We start from the raw sequence: 9,586 nt of genomic DNA, 5'->3' as shown, positions 1-9,586 counted from the left end.
GCTCTTGGCGGCAGCTGCACCTCACCTTGTTGAGCTCTTTTGCTGGCATGGCTCTCCTGCAAACGTTCATAGGGAGTGGTGAAGCAGCACCACTTTTATGTTGCCGCACAGGCGGGGCCACTGACTCAGGGCTTAGGGTTGTGCAGTTAATGGCTCAAGTAAGCCTGTTAAGCATTAAAAAAATGTCTATACTTTAAAGAGTTGGTCAAATAGATGTGTATTGACAATTGTTTGCCACCTAGGCAGCAACAGCTAACATGAATTGGTTTCAGGTATATACTAGAGTTATTGCACTGTGGTGCAATAATAACTGTGCTTATATACTGCTCTTCTAGCAGATTAGTGCCTTACCTAGAGCAATGAACAAGTTGGTGTTGTTATTATCCCCACTATATAGCTGGGGAGCTGGGGCTGAGAGGAATGGCTTACCCAAGGCCACCTCCTGAGCTCATGGCAATAGTGGGATTCAATCCAGTAGAGTGCTGTTTTGCAGCCAAACTACTTAACCACAGCAGCTGCATACTTTGCCTGATGGCAAATGTTTTTATATTGTTTTTATGGCTACTTTGTATATTTATTGCTGCATTGTGTTTTAAATGATGGAATCCGCCCTGAGCCCGCTTGCATGGAGGGCAGAATAGAAATCCAATGAAATAATAAATAAATAATTCTTGGCTAACTGATTATGTTATAACTTCAAACACCAGAAAAGGCTATCTCCTTTTGAAACATCTTCTTAAAGTGTGTGTGTGTGTATTAGTTTATTCTTGCTACATTGTATCTTAACAAAATCTATGGAAAATGAGTAACTACAAGTTTCTCACACATATGAATATCTTTTGGCCATCAACCAATACACCCTTCCCTGTATCTCAGCTTCTGTAAAATTAGACATTCCTGTTGTTCTTAGCAACTTTCTACACCTAGGCTTCAATTCATTGTATCTATTGATATTAGATGGTTCTTCTAATCTACATAAGATATACAAATGTCTTGCTCCTTTGCTTCATGCCCCTCTCCAAGGTTGTTCTGGGCATATTTCACACTGGGTATTTAAAGCGTTTTCAGTACCTGTTTCGCTTCCCATGTTTGCAGGGGTTTCACACTTGCAAAGCAGTCATGTGATGCATGCGATATTGTGAGCACGGTTGGATATGGGGTTGATGAGCAAAATGAGATGGGCATAATTCTAGTATTGAGTAAGAGGCTTATCCTTTGAGAACAGGGAATTTTCTTCTCTCTTCCAATTGAGAAATCAATGACCACACCCTTCACTATTCATATCTGCAAAGAGTGTGTAGAGAAGATGGTGGAGCTTTCTGGTCAAATTGTTTGGCATTTATGCAGATATGAGTAATGATACTCTCCTTTTGGAAATGTCAACCTGCCAAAATTGTCATTCTTTCTGGGAAATTTTAGTTAATCTTCTTTGACCCTCTTCTGGGACTCTCCCTGTTGAATCCTGATAAATCCTTTATGCCAGAGAACGTCATAGAAGTCATTGAGGGTTGGAGATGATCTACTACTTCCTCTGCCCATCGGGCTTTCATTTCTTAGAAACTAAGGTTTTAAAATTTTCTAATTGTTGCCAATGAGTCAGTCTACTCCTGCCATGAGCAGAAACATTATTTATTTATGTCATTTATAGTCTGCCTTTCTCACTGAGACTCAAGGCAGATTATATAGTGTGAGATTAGTTCAATTAGTAGCAAGGACATTTCCATACAGCGTCAAGGACATTTCCATAAACAATGTCACAGGGTAAATAAATGCAAGTTTACAAAGACATAGCATTAGCAAGGATCTAATATGGAGTTGAAGAAGAAACATTTGGCATATTAAATATTGATCTTGGTGCTCATAATGATTTCAACCCAGAGTGATTTCAGCTCAACCCAACATGCTTTATTACAAGCCAGAACAGACAGACAACTCCAGTTCAACGAAAGCACATAAACCCCGCCCCTGTATTAACCATCAACCAATAGGAACATGCACCCTAGAATACCATCATTTGCATAAACTATATACAATATAACATATTTACATGACAGTGATTGGTCTTTATTAAGAGAGGAGCAATTGGCTGCTGCCAACTGTAACAACCAATGAGAATCGAAGCCAGAGGAGCCTAACTTTTATTGAAGCTAGGGCCAATACACAACAGTCTCCAAGATTACAATGCTTTAAAATAAATTTATTATGCAAACACCTGGGTTCAGTTGATGCACGTAAAAAAGTAAAGCAAAGATCAAAATCCATTTTTCATTTGCCCTTAATGGCTGTAAATGCCATCCTCTGATTGGTGATGTAATATTAGTTGGTTGGGCTCACAATTTTCCCCATTAAGAAAATGGTTGCTGTTGACATATCAATGATGAATATCAGGAAGGGTCTGTTGAATTTGATGCAAGGAGGGGGAGGGGGAGGGGGAAATGACCGGATTCCAGATTCACCACGTTGACCCACTATAGTGCTGTCCTCATGAATAACTAGCACCGCTTCATGAAGAGCCTGTAGAGAAAGCACATACATTTTTATTGGATGTGTACACTAGAGATGAGCCTGCCTGTACATTTTCTGATGAAATGCAAAATATCAAGATTCTGGAAACTGTCAGTAAATGACCCATTTGGTCTTACAGCAGTGATAGTGGAGGAACTACCAGTGTTTTCCATGGAAATATTTAGTATTGGGTAAACTTAATTCAGTTTGAATGAAGAGTTCTCTCTGGTTTGTTATAGTAAGGTATTGCAGATTTAGTGCTCTTTTATCTGGAGAAGGCTGTGAACTCAGAATGGTTCGATGTAGTGAAGCTAGAAACTGATGATTGGGAAACAGATTAGTTTTTCTAAGCAATGATGGATCTGGGTGATGACTGCTGAAATCGCCAATATAGCACTGCGGCAATAGGGCTTTCATATGACAGGTTCCCATACATTTTCCTTGCCCTAGATCCCGTCAGTGGCTAGTCCTTCCCTACACCTCTGATGTATTTTTTAAAAATAGTAGATGCTACAATGGTCAAGTTAAAAACCTGTAAAATATATTCAAAATGAGTGTTTATTATACAGTGTATGCAGTACTCAAAAACATAGGGCCTGAATTGCAGGCTGCATAGATATGCTTAAAATAGGCATAACGTTCTCCAAATAGAGTTGATGATACTGTCAAATGACCAACACTAAACCAGACCATACGCATTCCGGCCCCAGGGCCTTCCTCAATGGTCAGTCATACAATCTGAAAAACACAGTGTGAGTTTAAAGGTTTCATTATGCAATATTAAGCTCATCTGTAATTTTTGTTCTATAGATTATAGCACCAAGTGAAGAGCTCTGTGTGAGTGTAGTCCCCACGTGAAGTTATCCATGGCCTGCTGCAATAATCTGTATCATACCACACATTATAAAAGGTAAAATTGGTTCTGGTTTTTTTTTCAGGTTTTTTTTTTACAGTGTAGTTGTTGCCATCATTATAACTTTTTTTAAAAAATTCTTCCTTCTTTCTCCCTTTGCATTTTCAAATAAGAACATCAGAAACATTTTTTACATGGATTTGGTTTCGTTTTCTCAGCCATGCCGGACGCTCCTCTCGGCTGGTCCGGGAGGAAACGACAGGGCACCCTGACCGGGCGGCTGATCCGCAAGGATTAGCCCCCAGGACTCCCAGGGAGGGAGCCAGGGTCCGGGACGCTGCGGGAAGAACTCCCCGAAATCAATGCGGGGGGGGAATTACCCGTTTGTCCCTATGGAGGCCGGCAGACGTGCGCGGCGCCTCAAGTGCCGCCGGGCAACGAGAAACGGCAAATAAAAGAAACAGGCGGAAGCCCGTAAACAAGCGAATCCCTTCTGTTCTACAAGCGTTCATGAAGGAGAGGTTGATCTGAAGAAGACTCGTTCTTCCCCTTCGGTGAGTTCCAGAATTTTGTTGGCTCCCCCCCCCAAATGGCAGCAAAGAAGCAAAGTCCCGCTCTCGGTAAGTCAATCTCGGCTACCTTGAAGGGAGAGTCGCTCGAAGAGTTGGTGCGCAGGGCGGTGGTGGAAGCCATAAAACCCTTTGTTGACAAGCTGAACGAAACTGATCAAAGGGTGGGCTTAATTGAAAGCGAAGTGAAAACCATTAAGGAAGTAGCGGGGGGGGGCAGAGAAGTCTGCTCTGGAAAGTGCGTCACTTGTGAAGGCTACAAAAAAGGAGCTGAAGTTGGTTGAGAACCAGCTGATCGGGCTACAGATGGAACGAACGCAGACAATTTTGCGTCTCCAAAACATGAAAGAGGAGGAAAATGAGGAGCTGTGGGAGGTGGTCTCGGAACTATTGGCGATACCCGCGAGGACGACTAAAGAAGAGGTTAAAAGCGCCATTTGGGAGGTCCGTCGGGCTTCTTCAAAATATGCAACAAAGCGACAGTTGCCTCGTGAGATCATTATTGACTTTTCATTTAAAAAGATTCGGGACACCATCCTATATAACTCATACAATGCGGATTTGGACTTTATGGGTTTGAAAGTCAAGATTTTGAAGGACGTTCCATTTCTAGTCCGGAAAAGGCGTTTTAAGTATAAAAAGTTTGCAGCTCTTCTGAGGGACCATGGAATAAAGTATAAATGGTTATTCCCGGAAGGAATATGGTTTAGATATAAAGATCAGGCCTATAAGATATTATCAGAAGATCAACTAAAGGATTTTGAGGAGAAAAACCCGGAATTCTGCTGCACCGAGAACGAAGAAAAGGAGAAGCCGGAGGGGGGGGGGAGGAGGAGAGCACCGCAACAGCGGTTGCACAGAGAGAATTGCGTCCGGGACCTAGAAGGGGGAGGAAAGTTTAATCAGAATTTGAAATGCCTATTCTCTGTATGATTAACCACTCCATCATTATCCTATGGAGCTATTTTTGTATTATGACAGTATGAAGGGAAAACATTGAAGTGTAGTGTTTAGTGTTTGTAGGTCATCCCTCCCCCTCTTCTTTTTCCATCCCCCTTTGTCCCTTCCCTTTCCCCTTTCCTTGTGATAGTCTTGTGTAGTGCTGTGTAGTGTTTTGTAGTTTGAAAAATAAAAAATTTATATATATATATAAAAAAGAAACATTTTTTACATAATGATTTCTGGGTGTGTGGGTTTGCTTGCTTATTACTGACCATTGAGGAAGGCCCTCGTTTTATAGGTTTTATAGGAATGCCTGTCGCTCTGAAGCTATCGACGAGATCGCTCCCCATCGCCCTCTCTGCCCCCAAACTAGAGTAGCTCCTTGGTATACTGAGGAGCTGTGACAGATGAAATGGGACCTGAGATGGCTAGAACTCTGTGGCGAAGTGACAAGAACAACTTATAGGACATTTATGAAGGCCTATGAGATGGCAGTGAAAGCTGCAAAGAGAGATTACTATGCAGCCTGCATTGAGTCTGCTAGTTCTTGCTCAGCACAACTTTCCAGAGTGATTTGGTCTTTAACATCCCTCACACATGGGACAAATAAAAATGTAAATTCGGTAATAAGCTGTGAGGCTTTTGAAGACTGATGTATTGTCGAAGGCTTTCACGGCCGGAGAACGATGGTTGTTGTGGGTTTTCCGGGCTGTATTGCCGTGGTCTTGGCATTGTAGTTCCTGACGTTTCGCCAGCAGCTGTGGCTGGCATCTTCAGATGGCTACTCCAGAAATGAAATCCGAAGAGCAATCAAACCCAGGATGAATCAAACAACCAAGGAAAAACAGTCTCCTACAGGAAAAGTGTTTTTGCCATATATCAAAGGAATTACTGATCAGATGGGAAAGCTTATGGAAAAGCATAACCTTCAAGAAGTATTCAGACCCACCCGAAAAATACAACAGATGCTACGATCAGCAAAAGACAGCAGAGACCCCCTCACCTCTGCAGGAGTATACCGTATACCCTGCAGCTGTGGACAAGTTTACATCGGGACCACAAAGCGTAGCATCCAGACAAGAATAAAAGAACATGAAAGACACTGCAGACTTGGACAACCTGAAAAAATCAGCAGTGGCTGAACATAGCCTAACTCAAACAGGGCACAGTATCTTATTCCAGGACACCAAAATACTGGACAACACTTCCAACTACTTTGTCAGACTGCACAGGGAAGCCATTGAAATTCACAAGCATCAGCAAAACTTCAACAGGAAAGAAGAAACCTTAAGAATGAACAGAGCATGGTTTCCAGTTCTGAAAAACACCAGGCTAACAAAACACTCTACACCCGACAATAGCCCTGCAGAGAAGATTAGCACATCAAGCACCAATCCATATGCAAAAGAACCTCCTCAGGATACAGTGAAGCCTCCCGCCATTAGCATTCCACACCCTGGGAAACTCTTACAGGATACTCAGCTCAACCCCACCCCTCCTGAGTAGATATAAATGACCTGCCAACATCTTTTCCACACTGTGACACTGAGAGATCTCTGTCTTTTGGTGCTACACCTCTGAAGATGCCGGCCACAGCTGCTGGCGAAACGTCAGGAACTACAATGCCAAGACCATGGCAATACAGCCTGGAAAACCCACAACAACCATCGTTCTCCGGCTGTGAAAGCCTTCGACAATTCCTCCAAGTCTCCTTGTGTTGGTATACAATGTTGTCCTTGCTGCTTGAGTCCTCCATTGTTCTCTATTAAAGAAGGGTGTTCCTTTAAGAGGTAACTGTTGCACTTGAGCAAATGCAAGCTATGGTCATTTTGGTGCAAAACACCCAGTATATAATAGAAGCTTAAAGAAGCTTGTCTGGATGAGTAGAGTACCTTGGAAAGATGCCTGTGTCTCCTTTTGCAGCTGTATTGGCTATGCATGAGGCTGGTGCTATGGGCAAATAAGACACATACACAATCACTTTTGGGAGAAAATTGGCCATAACTTTATTGATTACAGCCATTGTAGCAGTGGTGCCACATAGAGCATGGATCCATGGCATCAAGGACCCACCTGCTGGGCACCAAATATGAGATGGCAAGAGGTGTGGCATCTTGCACAGGACATGGCCCTGGTGGATCCCAAGTCTCTACCACCCAGGGTGAAACCTGCGAATGGCCCCCAAGCTGGGCACATCCTCTGGGTCCCTTAAGGAGACCCCAAAAGGGGGGTTAGCTGCCAAACTTGTGCAAACTCACTGCAGTGGATCTGGCCCAGTGCCCCAAACTGCCAAGTTCTGACCAGAAATCCCAGCCAAGTTTGTACACAGTAAGGGAGGAAAACCGTCTCACAGACGCACCATGTGCTGAATGGCCGTGAGGCCCAGTAAGCTGCCCAGCCAAGCAGCTATGCCCCTCCACCTCCTTCCTGCGACTGAGCCCCTGATAGGGTGTCTGGCAGAGTGTGGGAAGCTGGGCCCTCCCTGCCCATGCTCAACAGTTAGAAGATGACTTCAAAGAAGTCCTTTAAGAGGGGCCATGATAGGAATCATATTTTCACTTTATGATCATTGCAGAATCTTACAGAACCTAAAAGAGAGATCAGGGCACATAATGAGGAGCAGAAAGACAGGGTTTATTTTATCCTCACAATAATGCTGTGGAGTAGGCTAGGCTGAGAGTATGACTTGGATGATGGTCACCTAGTGAGCTCCATGCCCTGAACAATGAGAAGGACAGGATTAAACATTTTAAATTGAAACAAAGTAAGATATTTAGATCCCACCTCCTGATCAATCCATGTTTAATCCATTGATTCCAGTCAAGGCTTACAGGTTAAATTGCACTAAGACTAGATCACTTCATCAAATGCCAGTAACTCATGAAATGTTTAAGAGGCACTGGATGAAATGTCATTGTTATTCAGAGTCTAGTACAAACCTCACCCACTTACTTACCTGAGAAACCCTCAGCTTGTGTTTCCCTGTAATCCCAGATAGATCAGCGCGATGATTAAAGACATCTGCCATGCCTAGTCTCTGCAAGAAGGTTTTGACATCATAGGATGCAGAAAGGGAAAATTTTGGAATCCATAATTCTATTTCTCTGTTTAAAAAATGTACAAAACAAAGAAATAACCATGAAATGACAATTTTATTTAGACAACATACAAATTCTAAACTGAATTATAGTATCTCAAGTACATACAAGATCTTTCTTTTTTAAATTGGCAAATGGATAGCATTTCAAGTTTAAGGTATTAGTTATTACATACAAAGTTCTTCTCGGCTTTCGTCCAGCACACATACGGGACTGCCTCCCTCCCTATGTTCCTCCACGGCAGCTTTGCTCATCTGAGCAGGATCTCCTGCAGGTGCCAGGCTGCGTATGGGTGAAGTCAGCAGCAGCCCATACACAGGCTTTCTCTGTGGTGGCCCCTATCCTTTGGAATGACATGCCTGAAGAAGTCAGAAGTGCCCACACTCTACTGGCTTTTTGTAAATGATGCAAAACCGAAATATTCAAAGAAGGCTTTTTACTCAAATGGGAGGATTGTATTGTAGGGATGGGGTCTCAGATGCTTCACAAATGAGTTAGGGACCATAGACTTCATCACTATATTGCCTTACATATTATCTGTTGCTTTAAATATGTACTCCTATGTACCACCTGTGCTCTGTGTTGTCTAACGTTAGTCCTAGAATTGATTATGTTCCACTTCAATATTTTTTCTGCTCTTTATTGGATTCTTGCTAATACTATGTCTTTTAAACTTGTATCTATTTACCCTATGGCATTGTTTATGGAAATTGATACTATATTGAAACGAGCCAGTTTGGTGTAGTGGTTAAGAGCGTGGGACTCTAATCTGGAGAGCTGGGTTTGATTCCCCACTCCTCCACTTGAAGCCAGCTGGGTGACTTTGGGCTAGTCACAGCTCTCTGGAGCTCTCTCAGTCCCACCCACCTCACAGGGTGTTTTGTTGTGGGGATAATAATGGCATACTTTGTAAACTGCTCTGAGTGGGTGTTAAGTCATCCTGAAGGGTGGTATATAAATCAAATGTTATTATAATAATAATATTATTACTTGATACTGATTTTACTAATCTCATACTATGTAATCCGACTTGAGTCTCAGTGAGAAAGGTGGACTATAAATGACATAAATAAATAAATGAATAAATAAATGGATAGCATAAATAAATACGTTGCTAAACTTTAATACTATTACATGTAGTAGGTTACCTGAATTTTCAGCTTTCAGTTTTAAAAAAGGCTGTTACTCATTTCATTGCAACAACATAAGGAAAAAGGCATATCTGCACAAGGAAAAGGGTTAGAGACTTACCTTAAAAAACCCTGAGGCTGGTGATTTAGAAAAACTGCCTATAAGCTGAGAGCTAACCACACACTGAGCTAACCACACTGAACTGAAAAGCAGAATTCTCCCCCCCAATTGAATACTTTATTTTCTATATATTTATTTTCTATATTTATTTAATCATTCTTTAGCTCCTCCTTTTGTCTGTTATATGCAAACAGACCCAAAATAAATTTCACTAATGGGACTGCAATAACTGGATCAAAACCACCAAGCAAAAATAGGATGTACACCAATACGATGCTGTGTCATAGTATTTTTTTTAAAAAAAAAACCTTGGGGGAAACTTGCTGTGTGGAAGCCCTGTTGCCATTGCACTATATTAGTAGCCAGAG

The sequence above is a fragment of the Eublepharis macularius genome, chromosome 2 (assembly GCF_028583425.1).
Source record: "Eublepharis macularius isolate TG4126 chromosome 2, MPM_Emac_v1.0, whole genome shotgun sequence".
Classification (NCBI taxonomy): domain Eukaryota; kingdom Metazoa; phylum Chordata; class Lepidosauria; order Squamata; family Eublepharidae; genus Eublepharis; species Eublepharis macularius.
Note: the sequence above shows the minus strand (reverse complement) of the source record.